Source organism: Populus nigra, chromosome 11 (assembly GCF_951802175.1).
Source record: "Populus nigra chromosome 11, ddPopNigr1.1, whole genome shotgun sequence".
Taxonomy (NCBI): Eukaryota; Viridiplantae; Streptophyta; class Magnoliopsida; order Malpighiales; family Salicaceae; genus Populus; species Populus nigra.
This window is the reverse complement of record NC_084862.1, coordinates 7,728,289-7,752,899: the sequence shown is the minus strand read 5'-3', so window position 1 is coordinate 7,752,899 and position 24,611 is coordinate 7,728,289. Positions and strand designations below refer to the sequence as shown.

General features: G+C 32.5%; 1 long non-coding RNA gene and 1 pseudogene across 6 annotated transcripts; both read left to right on the top strand.

Moving 5' to 3' along the window:
• The first annotated feature begins 2,338 nt into the window (after positions 1–2,338).
• Positions 2,339–8,999, top strand: LOC133668078 (uncharacterized). Of its 6 annotated transcripts, XR_009833633.1 has the most exons (6): positions 2,339–4,557; positions 4,640–4,710; positions 6,727–6,784; positions 7,356–7,415; positions 7,506–7,910; positions 8,183–8,999. It is a non-coding gene; the product is annotated as an uncharacterized LOC133668078 (long non-coding RNA). The 6 variants fall into 6 exon arrangements; XR_009833632.1 differs by lacking the exon at positions 6,727–6,784; XR_009833634.1 differs by lacking the exons at positions 6,727–6,784; positions 7,356–7,415.
• A 10,157-nt stretch (positions 9,000–19,156) lies between these two features.
• On the top strand, positions 19,157–24,263 carry LOC133668602 (uncharacterized; annotated as a pseudogene).
• Positions 24,264–24,611: the final 348 nt, after the last annotated feature.

Genomic DNA, 24,611 nt, shown 5'->3' with positions numbered 1-24,611 from the left:
GTGTCCATAAATTGATGGTGTGGTCTGCAAAATTATGGATAGTTACGATAAAAATCTTATGTTATTTTACATGATGATCCTTATACATGTTTATGATGTCTTAACTATATACATGTTTATAATTAGCTTACCATACTGGCTATATATACTCTCTTAAATAGAAAAGGAGATTTAGCTTACCATGTATAGCTTCCTAAGATCACTCTAGTTCACGATTGAAAACTCAGTAATTACCTGTGCTATGTATCTCTACGTGTTTTGTTAATTGATTGTTGATGTTTTCATTAGCTTGTTCTGAAAATTTGGGTTGAAAGTTTTTGGTGCGACTCTTTATTGATTGCTTTTGGAATCCATGGATGGATAGTTGTGAGAAAAAGTTTCAATTTGATAATTGTGGTCGATTAGTCCCACGTGTAAAAGCAAGGCTATAAAGTACCTACATATAGCCTTTTTCCTTGATGTGATGGTTGTAAGTAACTTAAATTATTTGATCGACATGTTATTGGATACTCGTGGAGCATTGTTTATGCCTGAGGGGTTGTCTATAAATGTAGATGCTTTTTAAAAATTTACATGAGCTAAATTGTTAGTGATGTTGATATGACTCCTGCAATGGGCTGCATGCTTATATCGTTGATTATTCTTCTTATTCTTCTAAGTATTTGCCTATACCGTGATATGTGGAGATTTGGATGGGTCCATAAATTGATGGTGTGGTCTGCAAAACTATGGATAGTTACGATAAAAATCTCATATGTTATTTTACATGATTATCCTTATACATGTTTATGAAGCCTTAACTATATACATGTTTATAATTAGCTTACCATGCTGGCTATATACATCTCGTAAATAGAAAAGGAGATTTAGCTTACCATTTATAGCTTCCTAAGATCACTCCAGTACACAATTGAAAACTCAGTAATTACCTGTGCTATGTATCTCTACGTGTTTTGCTAAATGATTGTTGACCTTTTCATTAGCTTGTTCTGCAAATTTGGGTTGAAAGTTTTTGGTGCGACTCTTTATTGATTGCTTTTGGAATCCATGGATGGATAGTTGTGAGAAATAGTTTCAATTTGATAATTGGGGTCGATTAGTCCCACGTGTAAAATCAAGCAAGGCTATAAAGTACCTACATATAGCATTTTTCCTTGATGTGATAGTTGTAACTTAAATTATTTGATCGACATGTTCTTGGATACTCGTGGAGCATTATTTATTCTTGAAGGCTTGTCCATAAATGTAGATGCTTTTTAAAAATTTACATGAGCTAAATTGTTAGTGATGTTGATATGACTCCTGCAATGGGCTGCATGCTTATATCGTTGATTATTCTTCTTTTATAGTTGTATATCTCTTGATTATCTCTCTCAGATTTTCATTATTGTTTAGGCATAGGATTAAGGGATCTGATTATGTTTATTAGACCCTAAAATTAAGGGATTTGATCATTCTTGTGTGTGTGTGTGTAGGTGGGTGTAACTCTCTTAGTGAAAGAAACAGAAAGCATTTTAGAAATTCTCTTGTATTATCTTGTCATCAACACACTGCTTGAATACTATAAGGGTGTAGCTTAGAATAGGCTAAAATGTAAGGTATCTCCTCAACTAAGTTTCTACATATTATTACATAAGCTATGATTTCAGCTGAAAATTTCCCTCACATTAAACTAATTCATATAGGTGAGATGGCAGATAATAATAAAACATGGTCTAGAGAACACAATTATTTAAGAATTATTTGGGTATTTTATTTCCTACTTTGGTATGACCTAGTGTAGGATTTGGGGACCTGAATAGGCACCCATTTTTTCGAGTCGTAATGCTAGATGCTTGTCGAGTGAAATTTGATTTTTTGCATGTTTCCTTACTCTTGTGGATATGTCGACTTCTACTTTCCTTGTAGATTCAAGAAAGCTTCTTGTGGATTTCTAGGTTTCTTTTCTTCACTAATTGTTGGGTGATTTTTTGTTTTTGTTTTCCTTAAATCCTTTGGTAAGCTTGCGTTGCAGTCTTTTGTTTTGATATGCGTGATTTTAATCAGCATTTCAATTGTCTATTGTTTCATCTGTTCAGAATGTCGGCACAATTATTTTTATCAATAATGATGCACATCGTTCACGTGTTTGCTCTTTATGCCTATTTTTTGTGTTAACACATGCTCCTGCCCGTTATATTTTTCTAGATCTTTTTCGTGCTCTCCTAGGATGCCAATAAGGCTGTTATATGTTTTGCTGGCAATGATAGTTTGTTTTTAAACCTTGGATGTGTCTTTATACTGTGATTGTGGGATGCTCTTATTAGCGTTTTTTTAATGGGTGCTGGTAAGGATTTGAATGTTTTGTGCTCTGGCCTTTTCAATTGTTAAGTCATCTTAATAGAGAGGTTCTCCGTATGGTTGCACATTTTGCCCAAACACTGTTGATTTTTCTTTTCCCATTTTTACTACGTTCTTTGTCTGCTTGGCTTTTTGGATTAGTTCAAGTAATCCTCACTTGGCTTCTTGCATCATTCCTATAACAACCCGTGACATCACGCAAGTAATTTACCTATTATATTCTATTATGTAAAATATTCGCTCTTATACTGTGTTCGCAATCTGCTAGACGATATGGCATAATCACTAGCAGTCTCTTGACCTTCTGCCATGGACACTTTATCGTTTGAATGATGTACTTCATATCAGTATGTCTTTCAAGCAACTTATTTCAGATGGATTCTAGAGACTAATTTCACAACTAATCTGAAATGACAAAAACAAAAGTTGGAAGCCTTATCCTTTGCAAGGTTTGAAATGTTATATGGTGAAGCTATATTGAAGAGGTAAGAACTAAATGATGCTAACTCATTAGCTGAAGTCATAACTGGAGAACTCTAAAGTGAGCTTGTCTTATGTTGTACTTATTGTTTTTAACGTGAGATAATGATTTATGTGTCTTTACTTCATCGAGATTATGTTTTTTTTTTACTTCAATGCAATCATAGAACTTATATTTGTTTTAGATCAGCAAAACAATGAATCGATGGATCATACTTTCAAAGGAGTTGTTGAGCACTTCAGCGAAGTATTCTTTGAACTTGTGCAAGGTGGTCATGGTCATTTAGTTATGATGAAGAAAAAGGTTACTTAAAGGAGCATTTAATGTCTTTGTTTCATTTGTTCTTTTCTTTACTCCTATCGTTCATTTTTCCCTTGCTAGTAAGCAATGCCTTGAAGTTCTTCCAATGTCTTTTTATTGCTTTCCAAGTTTAATCACTATATTTTTTGGTCTTTTATGTTGAAATTTTGAGATAACCATATGAGTGCATTTTAAAGTTTCATGTCATACATTTGTGGTCAATCTAGATAGCCATTGAAACAGTTGTATAAATTTTACGGTATCTTAACAAGATGTTTATCACGAAGATGATAATTGTGACGATGATGGACGTCATGAAGCAAATCTAGAGGGAAATATGTTACTGTGAAAATAAAGGTATGAAGCAAATCTAGAGGGAAATGTGTTTATTTTTTTGCAGAAAGGAAGAGAGAGAAATAAGAAAGGATATTATATAACATGATGCCTTAATTGCTCTCTTACCAACTCAATCACAACTTATTGATCAATTTTTTTGGATATCATCAACCATTTGTAACCAGAAAGGAAATGGACATCATTTAACAAGGAAAAAAATATATAAGAAATTTTATTGTAATGCAAAATTTTCTTTGTTTAACTTCTAGGTTGCTAAACTCTGCTAGTTGCTTTTGACTATAGTTGGTTGATGGTTGTGAGAGAGGTTCAGTAACAGGCTCATGCTTTTTTGGTAAAATAAAATATGGTTTTAGTTATACCATTGCTTTATGGATTTTGGTTATCCACTATGGCTAATAATCTTTTATTTTATCTGCAGTTTAAGAGCATTTTTGGATTTTTTTTGTGTTGCTCAACTTTGTGGTTTCGTTTAATCTATTGTTTTTTTTTTCCTGGTGGTGTTCTACTTTCAGGAATATCATGTATCGGGTATTCCATTGGTAATATTGTTTTTGTTTGCTTGCCATGTTCCAAGTTTGAGGGTTCACTTGGATTGGGGTAATGGCAGTTGGGTTTGTTCGAAGAAGAGGGTTTGCTAATTATATAAGTGTTCTTTTCTCGACAAGGAAACATTATCATTAATATCTTATGTTTTGTAGGTTAACTTGTTAAATTGCTGCATTCATTAGCGAAAAGAGGGAGGGGCATGGCTATTATGTGCTTGAAAAACGTATTTTACGGGATTGGTAAGAGAGTGTTGTTTGGTCTATACGGATTTTCTTATCCAAAACTTGGATAGCGCAACCTCATACACCCAGCCCATTTCAGTTCGAAAGTTAATTATGTTGATAAGTTTGTTTTTCATTGTGATTTATTATATATATTTAATCTTATTCATTTGTTTTTTTGTCTACTATGTAATATATTGATATCAAAATTATGTTATGGGCTTACAGTTTGTTTCTTTAGTAGCCATTCGTTTTGTATTGAGTGATCTCTTCCACAACCTATGCAATGATGATGGGCATCAACTACTCGATGTATGTTTCATCATGAGATTGAGGTATTTTCTCAATGTCACCCTTTTAAGTTTGTATTCTAATGATTGTTGTTATTTAACAGGAAGGTGCAGGGGATCAAGTTTTATTTGCTTTCATTGAGATTGTGTTGATAATTCCGACAATCACATCTCGGTAATACTTCATAACCTACTTCCTTTTCTTTTCTAAAGTATGGAGTGTAAATAATGGTCTAGATCTTATTATGAAAGGAGAATTAGTTGTTATGTAATGAGGCATAATTTTATTTGAGTAGTTTAGAAAGTCAAACTGTGGCAACCATTGATTGGGATAACAATCTAGGATCCTGCCACTATCCTTCCATCCATGCATGAAATTGGAAACCTTGTAATGCTTTATGGGGGGGCCCGAAAAGTGCTCTATATTTGCGGGCATACAATTTTTTTTATCTATGTTCTTCATCCCCCCAACCGTCAAAAGATGAAAGGAAACCTGATTACTCTTTTCTTATTCGAAAGTGCTCAATCTACGTGTTGTTTTTTTTTAATATTGTTATCACATAGATGTTGTCTTCAATTACTACCTCTTGGAATCTTCAACTTTATCGATCTCGACTCGTCGTTTAAACTTAACTGATGTCATGTCTAGTCCTCACTCTCATGGAAGCTAAATGGGTTGGTTTAGAAGTCTCTATTTCACTTGTTCAGTGTCTAAATCAACCAACCGGGCTTCACTGTTGATGGCCACCTCAAATAGCAAGTGGCTGGCATGGCTATTTTGTGATAGTAAATGGATGATACACTTTTTATGGGTCAGCTTGTTATTGAAGTTTATATATTGTTGTGTGTGAGTCATGAGAGAATTCTGTAGAAGGAAAAATATGATTGGTGCTTCCATGTTGCTATGTTATTTTAATATGACTGCAAAATGCTTTAGATTTGCAGGCATATAAATTTTTTTATCTATTTTCTTCATCCCTCCCAACCCTCAAAAGATGAAAGGAAACCTGATTACTCTTTTCTTATTCGAAAGTGCTCAATCTACGTGTTGTTCTTTTTGAACATTGTTATCACATAGATGTTGTCTTCAATTACTACCTCTTGGAATCTTCAACTTTATCGATCTTGACGCATTGTTTAAACTTAACTGATGTCATGCCTAGTCCTCACTCTCATGGAAGCTAAATGGGTTGGGTTGGAAGTCTCTATTTCACTTGTTTAGTGTCTAAATCAACCAACCAGGACCATCTTCACTGTTGATGGCCAACTCAAACAGCAAGTTGCTGGCATGGCTATTTTGTGATAGTAAATGGATGATACACTTTTTATGGGTTACCTTGTTATTGAAGTTTAGATATTGTTGGGTGTGTGTCTTGAGAGAATTATGTAAAAGGAAAAATATGATTAGTGCTTCCATGTTGCTATGTTATTTTAATATGACTGCAAAATGCTTTATACAATGTTTTATAAAATGGCTATTTTGCGTTCAACTTTTGTTTTCTTCTTGTCCTCTCATTTGTTAACATGTTTTCACCTATCAACATGTTGATAAGGAGGAATTGCATCTCCGTAGAACAATTGCTTCTCCGTAGAAAAGAATCAATGTTCTTTATACACTCTATTTCTCACTGTCTTTTGCTCTATTTCCAGAAGATCAATGACAGAAAGTCTAATAATTTTTAGGAAAACTTAAGTTACGAATTTAGTGGAAAGTGGTGGGTTCTCTCACTCCAATCCATACAATGTAGTGCATTAAGGAATGGTTTGACTCTTTGAACCTTTTGTTATTGCTGATAGATACCATCATTGACATTGATGAAAGACTCTAGTTTCCTTCTATAACTAGCAGCTAGCCTGGTTTCCCGGTATAATTAGTTCCTTGTACAAACCAGTAGTTGGCCCTATATGTAATGGTTACCTAGTGAAAATTAATTCATTTTGAATTCTAACCATTCTATAATGATATCAAAGCACCCACTCATAGTTTTCTCTCTCAATCATAGTCTTAGTCCTTATGGAGAAGTCAAATAATGTTTGTGTCATATTCATTAGCAAAAATTATACTGCTTGGGATTTTCAATTGAAGACTTTTCTCAAAGGTCAAGAGCTGTATTTTCTTTCCTTATCTTGATGGTTCTTTCTATGCCAAAATAACACTTTTATTTGGTAGAAGGAATTTTTCTTTGTGCAGTGTCTTTCTTTCATAAACGGTTTTGGCAACTTGCAGTATAATGGAGTGTGAAAAGCAGGTGAGCATCCTTTATCAAAAAACAAGGTCGGGCAACCCATTTTCCAGCAAAGCTATTCGTGACAAAAGGCTGTAAATGGAAAATGATGATTTACGTCTTTTTTCTTCAAATTGGCTCAAGCAAGAGTTTAGATTAGTCTATTCTGATACTTTAACATCAATGTAGATGCATGCTGGTGTTGTGAAAATCTTTCTATAGGTGGCACTTTCTTATCTCATGCTCATCATTTAATTAGGAAAGGACCATGCCCTCTTATCAGATAATTCCATGATCAAAACACAATGTTAAGGGTTTTTCTTTTTTGTTTTCTTTTTTGAATTGTTTGGGTATCTTTAGTAAACTGGACTTAACAAGAGTTATATCTAAAGAAATGATTAGCCTTTCTAGCATATTATTTGTTCAAGTTCATAGGAACTCTGAATTGTGAATTTGCTTTATCCTGTTTTTATGTGGTAAATGACTAACTATGAATTTGCTCTAGTCTGAGTTTTAATTTTTTGTTCTTGGCTTTTTATGTATTATTGTCTTGTAATCATTATTTTAAATCTATTTATCTTGCCTGATTTGCCAGCCAATATCTATGTTGAAATCCTAGCAGATGATGTTTTGGTCTTGCCTCTACATGTACTTGGTACTTACTGAGATAGGTCATGTTTGCATGCTTCCACTTAAGCTTTCATCTTTTGAGAAGTGACATGCTTTCTTTTATTGGAACATATAGGTATAAGTAGAGTGTGAAAGAGTTGCATAAATGCTTCATAGGTGCAATGAGCAACTTCAGCCATGTAAACAAGAAGGCACTAGACCAACATGTAAATATCACTGAGAAACAGGAGAAACTCCAGAAAAGTCAAGTTGAACTATGGTGCTGGATTTTATTGCTTAAATATCTTATGTTGTACTTATTGTTTTTAACGTGAGATTAAGATTTATGTATCTTTACTTCAATGAGATTATGTTTTATTACTTCAATGCTTGTGTGCAGAAAATCATAGAACTGATATTTGTTTTAGATCAGCGAGACAATGAATATTGCACTGTCAAAGGAGTTGTTGAGCACTTTAGCGAAGTATTCTTTGAACTCGTGCAAGGTGGTCGTGGTCATTTGGCTATGATGAAGAAAAAGGTTAGTTAAAGGAGTCTTTTATGTCTTTGTTTCATTTGTTCTTTTATTTACTCATATCGTTCATTTTTCCCTTGCTAGTCTTGTGCAATGCCTTGGCGTTCTTCCTTTGTCTTTTTATTGTTTTCCAAGTTTAATCAGTATATTTTTTGGTCTTTTAAGTTGAAATTTTGAGATAACCATATGAGTGCATTTTAAAGTTTCATGTCATACATTTGTGGTCAATCTAGATAGCCGTTGAAACAGTTCTATAAATTTTGTGGTATCTTGACAAGATGTTGATCACGAATATGATAATTGTGACGATGATGGATGTCATGAAGCAAATTTGGAGGGAAATATGTTACTGTGAAAATAAAGGTATGAATATGTGGTCGCTATGTTATATGTGGTCGCAGAAAATAAAGGTATAAAAGGTATTGTTATACCATTACTTTATGGATTTTGGTTATCCATTATGGCTAATAATTTTTTATTTTATCTGCAGTTTAAGAGCATTTCTGGATTTGTTTTTTGTTGCTCAGCTTTGTTGTTTGGTTTAATCTATTGTTTTTTTTTCTGGTGGTGTTCTATTTTCAGGAATATCATGTATCAGGTATCATATTGTTAATATTGTTTTGATTTGCTTACCATGTTCCAAGTTTAGTGGTTCACTTAGATTGGGGGTAATGGCAATTGGGTTTCTTCAAAGAAGAGGGTTTCCTGATTATCTTATGTGTTCTTTTCTCGACAAGGAAACATTATCATTAATATCTTATGTTTTGTAGGTTAACTTGTTGAATTGCTGCATTCATTAGGGAAAAGAGGGAGGGGCTTGGCTATTATGTGCTTGAAAAGCGCATTTTACGGGACTGGTAAGAGAGTGTGTTTGGTCTGTAAGGATTTCCTTATCCAAAACTTGGATAGCGCAACCCCATACACCTAGCCCATTTCAGTTCGAAAGTTAATTGTGTTTGTAAGTTAGTTTTTCATTGTGATTATTTTTTTATATATGTTATCTTATTTATTTGTTGTGTGTCTACTATATAATATATTGAGTGATGAGTGTTTTAAATTTATGGACTGAAGGATTATTCCTTTTTTATGTGTTAATAGTCAAATTTATCTCTTGCATTGCTATCCAAGAAAACAATGCACTTAACGAGCTTTTGTTCTAGGGTCCCTTAACTTTCCCTCTAAAAAACTACATGGATTAGGGCATTTCTATGCAGCGTCCGTGGCAAAGATTTTCAAATGAGTGTTTACTGTTATATTGCAACTACTAGAGAAATGTAACTAGATCAGAAACTTCTTCCCATAAAATATAGAATTCTTCTAAAAGAAATTGTTTATCTTGTAATCTAGTGCACTAAGATTCATGTTTAGAAATTATGGTAGTTCCATAAGTCTGTCATTTATTAGAATTATGAACATTTAATATATATATCATCACTTTGTCATCATATAGGTATGTGTGGGGGATCCTTTTACTTGACTCAATCTTTAGAAAAGTAAAGAATTTAACAATATCTTACAAAATCGAGTACCAACTTGATGTTGGAGTATTTTTTGATACTAAGATAAGTAAATAAAATGCAAATTAAAATAAATTATCAACTTTAAATCCCAATTAACACAAATTGGAAGGATTAAATTAAAAATAAAAAAAATCAATAACTGAGGAAAAAGGCCAAAATATATATAAAAAAAACTACATGACGCTTTGGATTCCTATTATAACAAGAATCTTCTTCAAATAGACAAAAGACAACAAATAACAAATAATGCCCTCTCCAAGTATGAAAACTTTTGAATTTAATTACTTATCGTAGTTGCACATAATAAACTATGTTAGGAAATCCTAGCAAAAAATGAAAAACTAATAATTAGGTTGATTTCCCTTTATTGCTGTCTATAAGGTTTTCTTTTGTAGCTAGGATTTTATTAAATAATCCCTACCATATAATGAAAACTTTATTTATGCCAATAAGAGTCTTGTATAATTATAAAATCTCTCAAAATTAGTTGTTAAATATCCTTGCATTGTTAGCAAAAAAAATCTTTTTCAAATAGAAAGTCTACAAGATAAAAAAAAAGGACAACAACTAACAAAATTCATGTTGTATTTGCTTGCCTGTATCGCAAGATATTCTTGAACTCTATGATTGACCTTAAATTTTAACCCAATATTTACAACTCATGATACATGCTCTTCTATTTCTCAAAGGTCATATCAGTCCATTGATGACAATGAAAGTCATTGATGTTATTCCTCTTTTATATCATATATAGGGAAAATGGTAGCATTATAGGCCGTAAATGGCTTACGATCATGAAATAAGTGCCTAGAGTTTTGGCTAAGAGGGTGAGAGACCATGGTCACCCTAACATGCCCTCAAGGAGGTTACCACTTATTTTCTAGCTTATGAGAATGATGACACTATAGACACAAATAGCGTAGCCCTCAGAAAATTAGAATCTCACTAATATCTGAAAGCTCACTTGGAATCTCTCCAAATAATGAACAAAAACTTCATAAAACTAATCTGTTTCTATTAGTCAGAATCAGGCTTTAAATAATCGAATTACAAATAACTAAAATTGAAAGATTAAACGACTAACTATCAGTTACATAAACCAACACCCATGTTCCACCATTTGTTCATAAATCAAGAGAAAGTGGGCAATTATTGACAAATAAAGAAAGAAAAGAAGCAGACGCAATCCATAATAATAGAGGTAGTGGGTAATTATTGATAATTAAAGGAAATAAGAAACGCATGCAAATATGTTTAGTTAACTGATTATGGCTGGTCATGTAGTTCTGGTAAATGCATCAGAGAATTCATTATCTTAGTCTGATTAGTGTCCATGCTTCTATCCTAGTATTGTAAAGTATTTATTAGGCCCTTTCTAACGCATGTGATTAGAAAATTAAGATCAAGCTCAATCTCTCACCTATTAAAGCTCAATTGGGAAGGTGTGTAATTTGAGCTTGAAATTAGGGATGATAATAGATATTCACGGATCGGGTTTTGGGTATCCATTATTCAACTATTATTCAATATTCAACAAAAAATAGGAATAGATATATATGAAGTATGCATGTATTTAGTCAATGATATATTGTTTTCCTTTAAGCCAAGGGTATTTTTATCTTTTCATACAATAATCAGTCATTATGGATTTGTCTGGGGGTATTTCTGTCCATTCAATATATTTATGAATAGTAAAAGAACCAAAATACCCCTGGAATAAAAAAAACTAGCATTGTAAGGCGAGGGTGTTGTCTTTTTCTTTTTTAGAATATAATAAGATTACGTATGTAACTTTAAGGACAGAAATATTATGCCATTGAAACAAGGGTTTTGGTGTCTTTTTCTCACTTTTTTTTTGTAATTATTGGTTTGGTTGATGGTTGTAACGTAATTTACCATTTAATTCATGATTTTTAAATGCAAAAAGTTGTTGGCGCGTGGACGACGCTCCACACTTTGGGCGGCGCGTGCACCATCTCCTGGTAGTGTAAAATAAGCTTTTGTCATCTCATTTGGTTCTCCTTCGTGTTCTCTTCCTTTATTGGTGGCACATGGCATCTAAAGGTGGTTGGTTTGTCGCCCATGGCCCTTCCTATTTTCCCCCTTCATACTCTTCTAGCCTAAAAAATCAACTACAATCCTTATGGTTATTGATGTTTTAGATTTAGTCTTTTCAGTTCTGATTTTTTTTTATTTTTCTCTTTTTTTCCTTATTAAAGTTTTATCTTTATTTCAATTTAATCCTTCAATTTTAATTTTTAAATGTAAGTTTTTCAATTCGGTCCTTCTAGTTTCCATTCTTTTCTTTTTTTTTTTGCTCTTTTATCAAAGTTTTTATGGATTTCAATTTTATCGATCATAACAGGTTTTTTTAATTTTTTCTTCAATAAGAATAATACTAATTTCAATTTGGTTTCTTTTCTTTTGATTTTTTTTATTCTGTCTTTTTGTCAAAGTTTATGTGATCTTTAATTTTATCCTTCAAATCTAGTTTATGGTTGTTGTTATTTCAATAATAATACTTTATGTATGGGTGTTGCTGTGTTTTTTTATCTCATTACTTATGGTAAAAGAAAAAAAAAAGGAATAGCAATGTTAGGAGTGGCCCCATTCAACTCTATTTCTAGCACTTTGTGGGTCTACTGCTTTGCCAATTTAGTTGGTTCAATGATGATGTTTTAAATGCACCCAACTTGCCAGGTTAGTTGTTTTCTCGTGTACAAAGCTTTAGGGGAGTTGTGATTGAATTAGTGGATCTTGAAGTTTCATTTTACACTTGCTTTCATTTCCCTTCACGAAAACACCACTCGAATTTTATGTTAATGCACAATGAAAAAAAGTATTGTCGACAGTTGAGGGCAAGGAACATAGCTAGAATATTGCATATGATGTTGTGGGAAAAATCTGGTTGTTTCCTTGATTAAAGGGTGTTGACTCACTTTATGATCCAAGCCCAATGATGGTATCCTGATGTTTTAAATATGAGTCTTGTTTCATTGATGATCTTATTGGCATGTTTCACAAATGTGTATCTCATTTATACACTAATTTCTTTATGTTACAATTTATTTTTTTTGTTTGGCACTTCTTGTCTCACTACCGGCATTGGACAAAGAAAAATATCTGGAAATTCTAGTCAACCAAACATGTATGTACCTCGTGAATGCACTGGAGAAAGAAAAACATTTGTCTCTCTCTCTCTCTCTTATTAGTAATGCATCACAACAAACAAAATTATTTGATCTCTAATTGTTTTGCTATATAAGATTAGAATTAAGGTTAGGGTTTTGATATTTTAAATTGTAAGAGATTCAATTTGTAGATAGATGGGTTTATAGGTGTTTATGCTGCCTCTCATTGTTAAGATTAACTTGTGAATCCAGACGGTATAATTTTAGTAAAAAGACCATATAATTTCAAGGAGTACATTTTAAATCTTGTTGCTGAAGATTTTCTTCTTCTAGACTTTAACTTGTTTTCTCATCAACTATTATATAATCATAGAAATATATATTTCTAACTCTCGTTCTATTTCCCTGCATTGCATTTTTATCTTTTCAAGGGACTCATTATTGTTTTTCTATTTTTTTTTTTTTTTGCTTTTAACAGTCAGTAATGATGGTATTACTAGTTCATCTCTTTAAGTTTGAAAACATAAAATAGACTAAAAGTTTGATTGAATCAAGCAATGCACCAATTTGAGCTGAACTGAATTGTATTATTCTTGTTTATCTCTATGTGCCTAGTTAGGCAGACACATATTGAAAGTAACATCAAGATTAAAGCCTAGAATCGTAATTTAGAAGTCTTTGACTCTTGGTAATTTGAGGGTGGTGAAATAGCACAGACGAGTTGGGTCCTATCGACCTTAGAAATCCAAGGTAAATATGTGTTGACCTAAGCTATGACGAGCTGAAACATACCGACTTTATAAATCCAGGGCAAATATATAACATGAGTATCGATAGGCCAGGGACCTACTGACCAGAGAAATCCAATGTAAAATACCTACCCACCCGAGCTTTCCCGAAATGAAATCTACTAACCCTAAAAATCAAAGGCAAAATATTTACCTACGCGAGTCCCGATAGAACAGGACTTACTAACCCTAGAAATCCAAGGTGACGTAAAATTAACAAAATAAGGTTTATAACAAAATACCTACCTACTCTTCCAGTCCTACGAACTCCACTAGCAGTTGGTCTTCTCCTAGGTGCCTCTCCTGATTATCATTAAGATTAAGAATAAACTAAAACTGCTCAGTTCAGTATTTCACAGTGTAAGTTTACAGTGAAACATTGAGCAGTCTTTATTTTCTTTTTTTTTTCTTTTTTTTCTGTTTTTCATTTTTTTTGTTTTTTTTTGTTTTTTATGCTTTTATATGGCTTCTTTTTTTGCTTTTTTTGTGTGTTTTTATGAATTTTTTTTTGTTAATGTTAATTGTTTTTATTTAGTTATTAGAATTTCATGACACGGATTCCGAGTTTGACGAGTTAACCTGAAATTGTTTTTTTGCTTTTTTAATTAATAACATATACTAAAACTGTTCAGTTTTTCACTGTGTTGTTGTCTTCTTTTTTTTTCTTTTTAATTAAATTTTTTATTTAGTTTGTTGATGTTAAATTTTTTTCTATTTAGTTATCAGACTTTCATGACATAGATCTCAGGTTTGACGGGTTAACTTAGTTAATTTAGATTTTTTTTCTTTTTCTTTATTTGTTTTTTTCTTCTTATAATTTTTTTTGTTTTATTATTTCTTTTTATTTAATATTTTTTTATTTAATTTAGTTCATCAATATTAAATTTTTTTCTATTTAGTTATCGAATGATGCCTTTAGTTTTTCTTTTTGCTTTTTTGCTGTTTTTATGCCTTTAACTGTGGACTGCGCACTGGAGTACACAGTGAAATGACTGATGCCTTTTTGTTTGTTTTTTTCCTTTTTAATTAATTTTTTTTATATAATTTAGTTGGTTAATGTTCAAACGGGTTAACCTGGTTTAACGAGTTAGCCCAGTTAATTTTGTGTTAACCTGTCAATTTTTTTTTCTATTTAGTTATCAAACTTTCACGACATGAATCCAAGGTTTGAAGGGTTAACCCAGTTAATTCAGATTTTTTTCTTTTTCTTCATTAATTTTTTTCTTCCTTTTGGTTTTTTTTTTTGTTTTTTTCTTTTTAATTATCACACTTTTATGACACGACCTTACATCCAGAAGTACATCCAAGACTATTGGGTTTGGTATTGTAGTCAGACCCACTTAAACTTGGGTCATGCAAGTTTAATGTTATTATTAATATTATAAATATTACTCTTGGATCAAGCGTTGCAGCCACACCCAAGACTCTTGGGTATAACTTTGTAAAAAGACCTAATATTTTTAGATCTTAATTTTTTTTAATATTTTTATGCAAAAATTATTGACCCGCGGCATCACGCGGATCATGCAACTAGTAAACATACTAATAAGTATCACATTATGTAAATTTTCACATTACTTTAATCTCACTTGTACAATTCAGCATCATTATTTATTTTTTTTCCTTTCATTGACACATCATTATATCAATATGAATTTAACTACATGAATTTCTTAATTTATAAATCCCCCATCAGAGATATTTACTTCTTATCAATTCCCTTTTGTTATCCTCTATTCATTTCACATTCAACTATTTATTTACTAACAACTAACTTATATATTCAAATACTAGTTCTTAAATTCCCTAAATTTTCGTGTATAATCCTTACGCTACCGGCATTCAAATTTATTCTCCACATATACTTTTAATTTTATTAAATTAACTTTCCATGTTGTTTTATATTCATATTTGGGTTAAATCAAATCCAAATTTTATAAATTTTATGTCCATGTATAAATTCTAAGATAAAATTCCTATACGCCAATCTTTATAAAAAATTCTTAATACATAAACATACCTAACATTAATTTCAAAATGTTTATAACTAACTATTATCTCTCTATTATCACCATCCTAGTAACACACACACACACACACAAATTATCACAATTATCCAATTCTTCCGCAAACAATACATGGCCAACCCTATATAAGGTTCAATTGTTTTCATAATATGATCTTCAATTGTTTATGAATTTTTATTAAATATATTAATCTAACTCAATTTATCAATTGTAAACCATTAATGTAGTTTTAATCCACAATATACTAACAAGAAAATCAATTAAAATTTGACAGTTAATTTAATCCAATTATAATCATCATCCACACATCTTCATATGCTAAATACATACAATAATTAAACATTCACTTTAGCTCCATAATTTCCTCACTTTTTATCTATTATGGTCGGCTATAATTTAACCAAAATACCAAAATCTTGTTCTTCAGTTACTCATTATTTGAGTCATTCCTATTCTAATCTTCTCCAACTACATCATTCCATTATAATTTTATAATTCCCTCAATTTTCATCCAAGAATCCTAATTGAAATTTGAGAATTTTACATAAAAATTCATTTCTCTCTACTTTAACTTGCACAATTGAGTTTAAAACTCCTTACCGTACAATCAAATGAACTTCGAATGTTAACCCCGATCAATATTTTTCCACCTTTTCTCTTTTTTTGCTCACTTTTTTTACTTACAGAGCTGCTCATACGAGTGATGTAAGTTTTTAAATTAACATTGAAATACAAAAATACATTGAAATCACTTAAATTGACATTTTTACAAGTGATGTCCTCTAAAAATAAACACTCCATGATTGCAAAACTAGCATCAAATTAACAACTAAACCAAGGGTAGCTATTTTGTATAAGTGCATGCATACACACACATCCAAATGTTCATATAACATACAAAACCTCTAATTTATATGCAGTTCATATCACCTAATGCAGCATTATTAAAAATATCTTAGATGCATATATATATATATATATATATATATATATATATATATATATATATATATATATATATATGCGCTACAATTATTTAGATTTGGATAAGACACTTGAAATGATTTTAAAGGTCTTTACGTATAGAAATATTAATAAACACAAACGCTAATATGCTAACCGACACACTCACTTTAAGGAACGCTTCCACAGACCCGCCGCTCACACTCAGAAGAAAAGTAGAATAAAAAGGAAAGCCTCCATAACAGCATGTATGAATGGAGAAATTAAGTGCGTCCAAGAAACTGTAACCAAAAGTACTAATATTTACATTTAAAGTAATCCTCCAATATAAATGTAAAATTAATGTTTTTCTTATAAAAAAAGTTCGTAAGATGAAAAATGCATAATAGTTAGAGGACTCACATGAGAAAGAATTTAGTCTATATAGACCATGTTAAAAAAATTACTGTTTATCCTTTCGCATTTCACTATGGATTACCGTAGTGAAATCTTTTAAAATTTTCAATTTGATCCCAAAGCTTCTCTTTTGCACAATTGAGTCATTTTGAGCCAAAATTAGAACTCCATAGCATGTTTTTTAGGGGTGGGGGTTGGAATTGAAAGCTAGGAAACTCAAGTGAAAAAAGCGGGTAAAATTAATAGCAGGTATGCAATTTGTTTGAGAATTTCATTGTCGTCCCCCATTTTTTTAAGCATTTAGGTATCCGGTTCCTATAATTTTCAAAAAATATATTTTGACACCAAACTTCATTTTTCTCTTTTCTTAGTCCTTTTATTATAGAGGAGACAAAGGGGATCGTCAAATCCCGATTTAGAGAGAGAAAGTTATTGTTGGGGAAGCTTTAGGCCACCAAAACATTCAGTGTTTGTGTTAAAAGGTTCCATATAATAAGAGGACTTTAAATTATGTGTTTTGTTATCTTGAAAACACCAAAAAAACAAATCCGAGCCCAAGAAGATTTTTGATTTCTAGTTGATTTTATGTTTCAGGCTAGTTTTTTTTGCGTTTTTATAGGTCATGGTTAGGTTTAACAAGGTTCATAGGGTGTTGGTAAAAAAAAGTTGAAAATGAGTTTTTGAAAGGAAAAAAACAATGGACCTTGATTTTCTGGGCACTCCAGTGGCATGATTCTGGGATTTCAAACAACACTTCATCTTTTTTTATATTTTTAAAGCATCGGGGCAGATGAGATGTCATCTGCACCTTTAACTTAAAAAAAAAAACATTACAAGCCCATGTGCGCAGGCCTGAACTAGTAGGCCTGCATGCGATCATATTGAGTTGATGTTTGATTTTGCGATGGTCTATTTTTTTTATCATATAATTAAATAAAAAATAATTTTGAAAAAAAAAACAAATTATAATCCCATTGGAGCCCATACCCCGGTTCGCAGGTTTGATGTGCTAGTCCCAGTTACTTGATTTATAGGTTTGACGAGTTCACCCACTAGACCAACAGGCTTTGTTTTTTGTTTTTTGTTCTTTAATTATTTTTAATTTGTTTCTCAATTTTACCCTTCAATATTAGATTGGTTTGAAAATAAACTACATGATTTATTTTTGTTTGCTTTTTATAATGATTATTTATATAAGCTAGTGCTCAATTTTAAGACAATATATTTTTATCATACAATTAATAAAAATTTATATAAAAACTTATTAAACTCAATGGAATCCATGACATGGGTCATTAGGCTCAGATTCAATATGTTCTTGTCTCAATAATTTTTTAAAAATAATTATGATATTGAAGTTTTTTTACAAGCTAAATCATGTTTTTACTAGTAATTAAGTTTATATTTGAACTCATGAAATCAATTATTTCTGTTCAGGACCAACTTCAGCGTAATTTAGTTTACAACTATATTTAAAGAAATAGGTTATAAGATTTGAAAATTAATCTTTTAAATCATATTTAATTATACAACTAAAAATTTATTAGCACTTTTAATATTTTAAAAAATTAACAGAACCCGAAACGGCAAATAAAATAGTACATACACAAGGTTAATTTAGGGTGTAATTTTTGGAGCTAAGGGTGTAATTTTTGGAGCTAATAATTATAATTCCAACAAAATTACAGAATCCTTAATTTACAATCCCGTAATTGACAAAATAATATCAAGGGTTGTCATAATATAAAACCAACCTTAATTTTTTTGAAAAAATTTCTCGAGCTCTACCTTCTCCGTTGAATTCAACCATCAACAACGATCTCCTCTCTCTCTCTCTCTCTAAAAAAATAAATGAAAATACCACTTTCTCTCTGGAAATAGTCTTTCTCTTTTACTCTTCAAAACGCTCTCTCCTGCTCTCTCATTATTATAGGATTTACCATTGTTTGATTCAGTGATCGACTAAAATTAGAGAGAGAAGTGAAACTGCAAGGTGGAATGTTTGAAACCGCAATGCTGGAGTTTTTAGTGCCGGGAGATCTAGGTGACGGTGGCGGCTTTGATATTTTTGATCGCGGCGTACTGGTCTTTCTTGTGGAGGTGGCAGAGATGATGGTGGTGATTTAGGAGAATTCTTGACATGGCATTGATGATAAAGACAAGGATAGCTTACGGGTTATATTTATGTTAATCTTGATTATTATATTTTTTAAACTTTGATTTGTTCATTCGATGAGATTTTTTTTAATGTGCTGAGATAGATTTTTGTGGTTTTTAGTTTGTTTTCATGAATTCAATTCGTGTGAATCTTGATATCTTAACGTTAATTTTTTTTCATATGTTTTTGGGTTTTAAATGTATAATTTTATTCTTTCTTTATTTTTATTTGATTTTTTATTGTTTTAGATAATTAGTGTTACCGTTGTAGATTGTCTGGATGCCTGAAGATTTTTTTCATGAATTTTGTGCGGGCAACGGAATCCTTTGAAAAAGTCCAATCTTTTTTCAAAAGAATAAAACAAAATAAAACTCTGATGTGCAATTGGTAGGAAAGAGGAGAAAAAAGAAGAAGAAAAAGAAGAGAAGGTTTGGAAGTGAATGAAAAGGAAGAAGAAAATGTCAGTACTGAACATGGTAATGGATGGGTGGAGGCCTCAATTAGATGCGATCCTCTCCACCTTCGTGTCCATCTACCCTCACGAAACCTCACCTCTCCTTAACTCCTCTTCCTGCTTTTTCTTCGTAATGATAATAATTAAATCTTGTTCTTCTTTTGTTTTGTTCTTTAAATCAATATCAAGAATTCATAAATTAATTTTAGTGTTTCTCGTTGCAGATTTTGAGTGCATCTTTTGTAGTGTTACCATTGCGGGATGAAGGTGCAATCTCTCTAGGTTTATCGAAGCTTCCAGCTCTCTTTATCGGATCCTTATTCCTCACCTTGATTGCTGCTCCTTTATCAACTCTCCTTTTCTCTTTCCCTAATTTCTCTAAATCCAAGGTTGGTTACCATTTCCCTTTTTTCTTTCATTATTATTGTGATTTTAATAATAAAATCACTGAAATGGGTTTTGATTTTCAATCATTAATTCTTGAGATTTCATGCCCCCCACCACCACCAGGCTTTGTTTTTGATACACAGGTTTTTTAGCGTTTCTCTTGTTCTCATGTTCTTTCCATGGCATTTCTCTTCCTCTGCTTCTGCTGAGTTTTCGCTCTTCAAGTCAAAGGTATTTTTTATTATTATTTTTAATTACCAACAGTTTTTTTGTCTTAATTTCTGAGTAAATTGTCTCTTTTTTTTTAATGATTAGGGTACTGTTGCTATATCAACTGAATTGAAAGAGGGTTTGAAGGTTGATGTTGACAGAACCAGCAGTACATATTCTTGAAGTTGGGATGATCATGGATGGTTTTATATTTCTGTCAGAATTGGATTGTTTCTCTGGGTATGATGAGTTTGAAAGCTTCTATTGGTTTTAGTTATTTCCTAAATTAAATGTCGACTGATTGCCTTGTGATTTGACTTTTTGAGTTTCTTCTATGGTTGGAATTTTTTTCTTTTTTTTGAAGGTTGCGCTGCTTAATCTTATTACCATATCGTCGACTTGGGCTAGGGTTATTGATGTGATGGATAGTGAGGTTAGATGCTGCAACGTGGAGACCTTAAAATCATCATGGTTTTATATTCTGCATTTGACATTTCGGTTGTATTCAGTCAGGTTCAAGATTGTTTGGGTTCATTGGTGCTGGTGCTACACTTGGTCAGCTATTTGGATCGTTGTTTGCTACATCAATGGCTTGGTTGGGTCCTTGTACGTATGCTTCGGAAAATGAGATTGTTTAGTGTCTGAGTTTCTGTTTGTTTGAATTTGGTTTTAAATGATTGGTTGGTTCAATGCAATTGCAGTTTTACTTCTATTTGCTGCTTTGTTGATGGAACTAGCTGCACAGTCATCAAAAGGGATCGACAAGGATGCATCCCATCTTCCTCATGAATTATCTCCCATAAGGTCAGCCATTAGTAGTGATGACTTGTTACTGTCTGTTTAGTAGTGATGACTTGTTACTGTCTCTTAGTTCATGGATAATCAATGTCCTAGTTTTGTACGAACTGTTCTTCCGGAGTGAATGCAAATTCTTGTTGTTTGTATCTGATACATTTCTTTTACCCTTTTCTTTTCTCTATGGAGCTTTCACTTCTAGTCAAAACATTTGAACAGTCTGGATGATCCACTAGTACTTTTTTAGCTTCTTAGACTACATGCTACTCACCTGTCAAGAAAAAAAAATGTATTCATGTAGGTCATATTATTTTGCATCTCTGGAAGAGTGAAAGAGCTTTTCAGGTGCTTTCATGTAGCTTATTGGGATGCTTTTGCTTTTTAGAAAAGTTGATGCTGATCAGCATAGTGAGGCTGATGGACGATCATCACCAGCTTTCAAAGTCTCTTCTCCAAAGTCTCCTTCATCCAGGATGAGGCCTCAGCTTTGGGTCATCTTAGATGGGTTTCGGCTTGTATTATCTTCAACTTATTTGTTGAATGTGTCTCTATTCCTGTGGCTGAGTGCAGTTATTTCGTCATTCTTCTATTTTCAGGTAAAATGGAACTCTGCTCCTGTTCATGTACTCTGAATTTCTAAATCACCCTTTCCAAACCAGATTTTATGATTTGACTGAACAGGAAGTAAACTAATTTAGAGAACTATCTATAATTTATCTTGCTTTTTGTTGATTTTGTTATTATTAACCATGAGAAAAGCAAGAGGGAAGAGTAAGAGTGGATTGAAAGTAAGAAAGGGATCAGACCGTGTTTTTTATACATGCACTCTGTTTCTCAGTTGGTCAGAGATAACGCTTATCCTTATCGTATAACTCAGTGGATCTCACATTATCAATTTTTTTCGGCTTTTTATTTATTTATTTATTTTGTAATCCTTATGGCTTAAAACTTAGCAACATAACTAAGTGTCGCTCCCTTCCACTCTTAACCCTTCCGATCTTGGGTATGACTGGGATTTTAATCTCAGGTTTACTGTATGACGGTTCATGCCAAGTGACTACCACTATGATAGCCGGAATATCTGCCAATTTTGCTGTCATATGCTGGCTAATTTTATTTTTTGATATCTGAAACTTGTTTCTTAAACATTTATATACCCGCATAGAATATGTACAAGTAACATGAACCAGAATAAGTAATTATTGGAGCTGGGATTCCACTACAAGTAAATTCAAATTTAGGGAGCTTAAACTTTGTAGGCTTGACTATTGATAAAAAATGATTTGATTTGTTGCCATTGCTCTAGATATGATTTATCCTCATCTATACATGAATTATGCGTATTTCCTCTCACTAATGAATCCTTGTTTTCTTTTGTAGAAAGTAACAGTAATTGCCATGACTGTTTCAAGCTCTCTTGGAAGAAGAAAATTGTTTGCCCAGATAAATAGCTTCATTGCTGTTTTTATCCTTGCTGGACAACTTACTTTAACAGTAAGCTAATAACCAAATATATTTCTTCAATGTTTTGATGTTCTGACTGGTTGTAAAACCAAGAAAATAGATAATACTTACTGGAGTTCCATTATTAAGGAAATCAGTTGCAGAATTATGATCAAATTTAACAGGCATCTTGCTCTGATTAGTTGTTACTGAGTTTCCCCTGAAGCAATTTTAATCTTTGTATTCCCAAGCCTCAGAGAGGGTAATTTCTGAAAATAAAATAATCTCATGGTTTGTTTGGATGTGGTGGATATAAAGAACATGCATGGTACCTTTATGCAATTGAATCTGAAATTTGTCCCTGTAAAACATGTAAAGAAGGAAGCTTCATAGAAGAATTCCGGTACCAAAATGTTTTTAGAAATGATATTCTTTTACACTAATTCAATCTTGAATCTTTAACAAATTGCATGATCTGTAGCAGAGAAATTCATTATGTCAGGTTCTGGTGGTTATTACTGTCTTTTCATTGGGATCTGCAATTACTTTCCTTAATTCTGCTTGATAAATTTCTGCAAGTAATATTTTCTGTGTTTGTGCATCTCTGGGGACAAAACTGCAGTGTTCATTGCATTTCACATTATTAGAGTTCCTGTTTATAATTTGTTGTGCTTTCGCTTATCAAATCAAACACAGGGACGCATCCTTACTTTACCTGGGGTTACTGCAGCAATATGCTCTGCTCCGGTTGCTGCCTTCTCAAATTTGGTTGCTATTGCTGTTTGGCCAACTTGGGTAGCAGTTGCCATCTGTGAGACTGTACGGAAGGTTTGTCACCATTGGTCCCTTGCCTGCAGTGAAACAGCATTGTGGGTTGTATTTCTTTCTTTCTTCCTTTCCCGGTTATTCTATTTGAATATAATAATGCTTATGTATCCAATTATCTAGAGTATTATTTGGGTGAATGCACTTTCCTCTTAAATTGTTGAGAACACTTGGAAGTATGTCCCATTCATTTTGAGGCCTCACGGTTTGGTTTTACCCTTACTTGCGGGTGGTTTACTTATGTAGTGACCAGGCCTGGAAGAGAACTTCTGTTTACTGTGGTCACTCAAGAAGAGAAATACAAAGCTAAGGTTAGTAGATGTTTCTGCACTAGTAAGTTTTATGTATCCCTGATTGAATTGGGCTATTAATACCAGATTTTGTTAACAAGCAGTAATGTCGTTGCTTACTTATCGATCTCCAATCTTTTCTCCCCTTTTGGCAGAAATTTCGTTTCATGTCTGATGTCATTTTTATGAAATCCCTTGAGACTCTTTTAGGCATGCATGAGTACACTTACCTTTGCAATTGATGCAAATAACATGGATTTCACGCATTTCTTGTTTGATATTACCATTAGATTTTGAATAATTGCTTGCATGTCTTCTACTGCATTATGTCAACCAGCACTATGTCTTACCACAGGTTTGCATAGATGTCATTGTTCAACGGCTCGGAGATGCTACAGCTGCAGGAATGTACAAACTACTATTCAGCACTCTTCATGGGAGGACATCAACTGTGTCTCTTTATGCTCTGCCTGTACGTATATAACCATCAAATTTTATAGATTAATTATTATGGTGGTTATTGATCCAACCTTTTTAATTCCAACGTAGTTCTGCACCACATCAAGTAATGCTCTGAAAATGCCATTTCATTTGTTATGATTATGTTTTTCAACCAAGAATAATGCAAGGTTTTGTTAATCGTCTTTGTGCTGCAGATCTGTTTACTTTGGATTTTTACAGCATTCCATTTAGGACAGCGGCAAGCTCAACTTGCAAAGCTCCAGGCCGTCTAAACTTTTTTAGGTTTTTGAAGAATGATTTTATGTACAGTTATTGAACAAAGGAAACAAAGATAAATAATTCATTTGTATCATTTCCTCTTTGGGATTTTAATTTTATAGGCTGATAGTTAATGGCTGGTAGAGCATGTCTCACTATGTCAAATGCATGTACGATGATGTTTCCTTGTGCTAATACTGCTCCAACTTTACTCGGTTCAAGGCATGGTAACTCGACTTCTTTAGAACACAATTCACCAGCAAAACATTGCAATTTTACTAAATGCTAAGTTGAGTTGCAGTTGGTTGATCTGTGCAGATCACAGGCAATTGTATCAGTGGAAAAAAAGTGCTGCTGTGTGGTGGTTACACAGTCGTGAATAAATTTGATTCTATCAACTTAGCTCAAGACACAAGATTGCACCTCTGAAATAGGATTTCAATCTTTGTAAGAGCTGTTCACCTGTCATCTTTTCCTCCCATCTAGCGCCAATTGGGGTGACCAAGAACCACATTATCTGTCATCATGGCGGCAAAAAACATAAAATAAAAAAGATTTGTACCTAACACCCAAGATCCCAGGCCATAAACAGGGATAGCC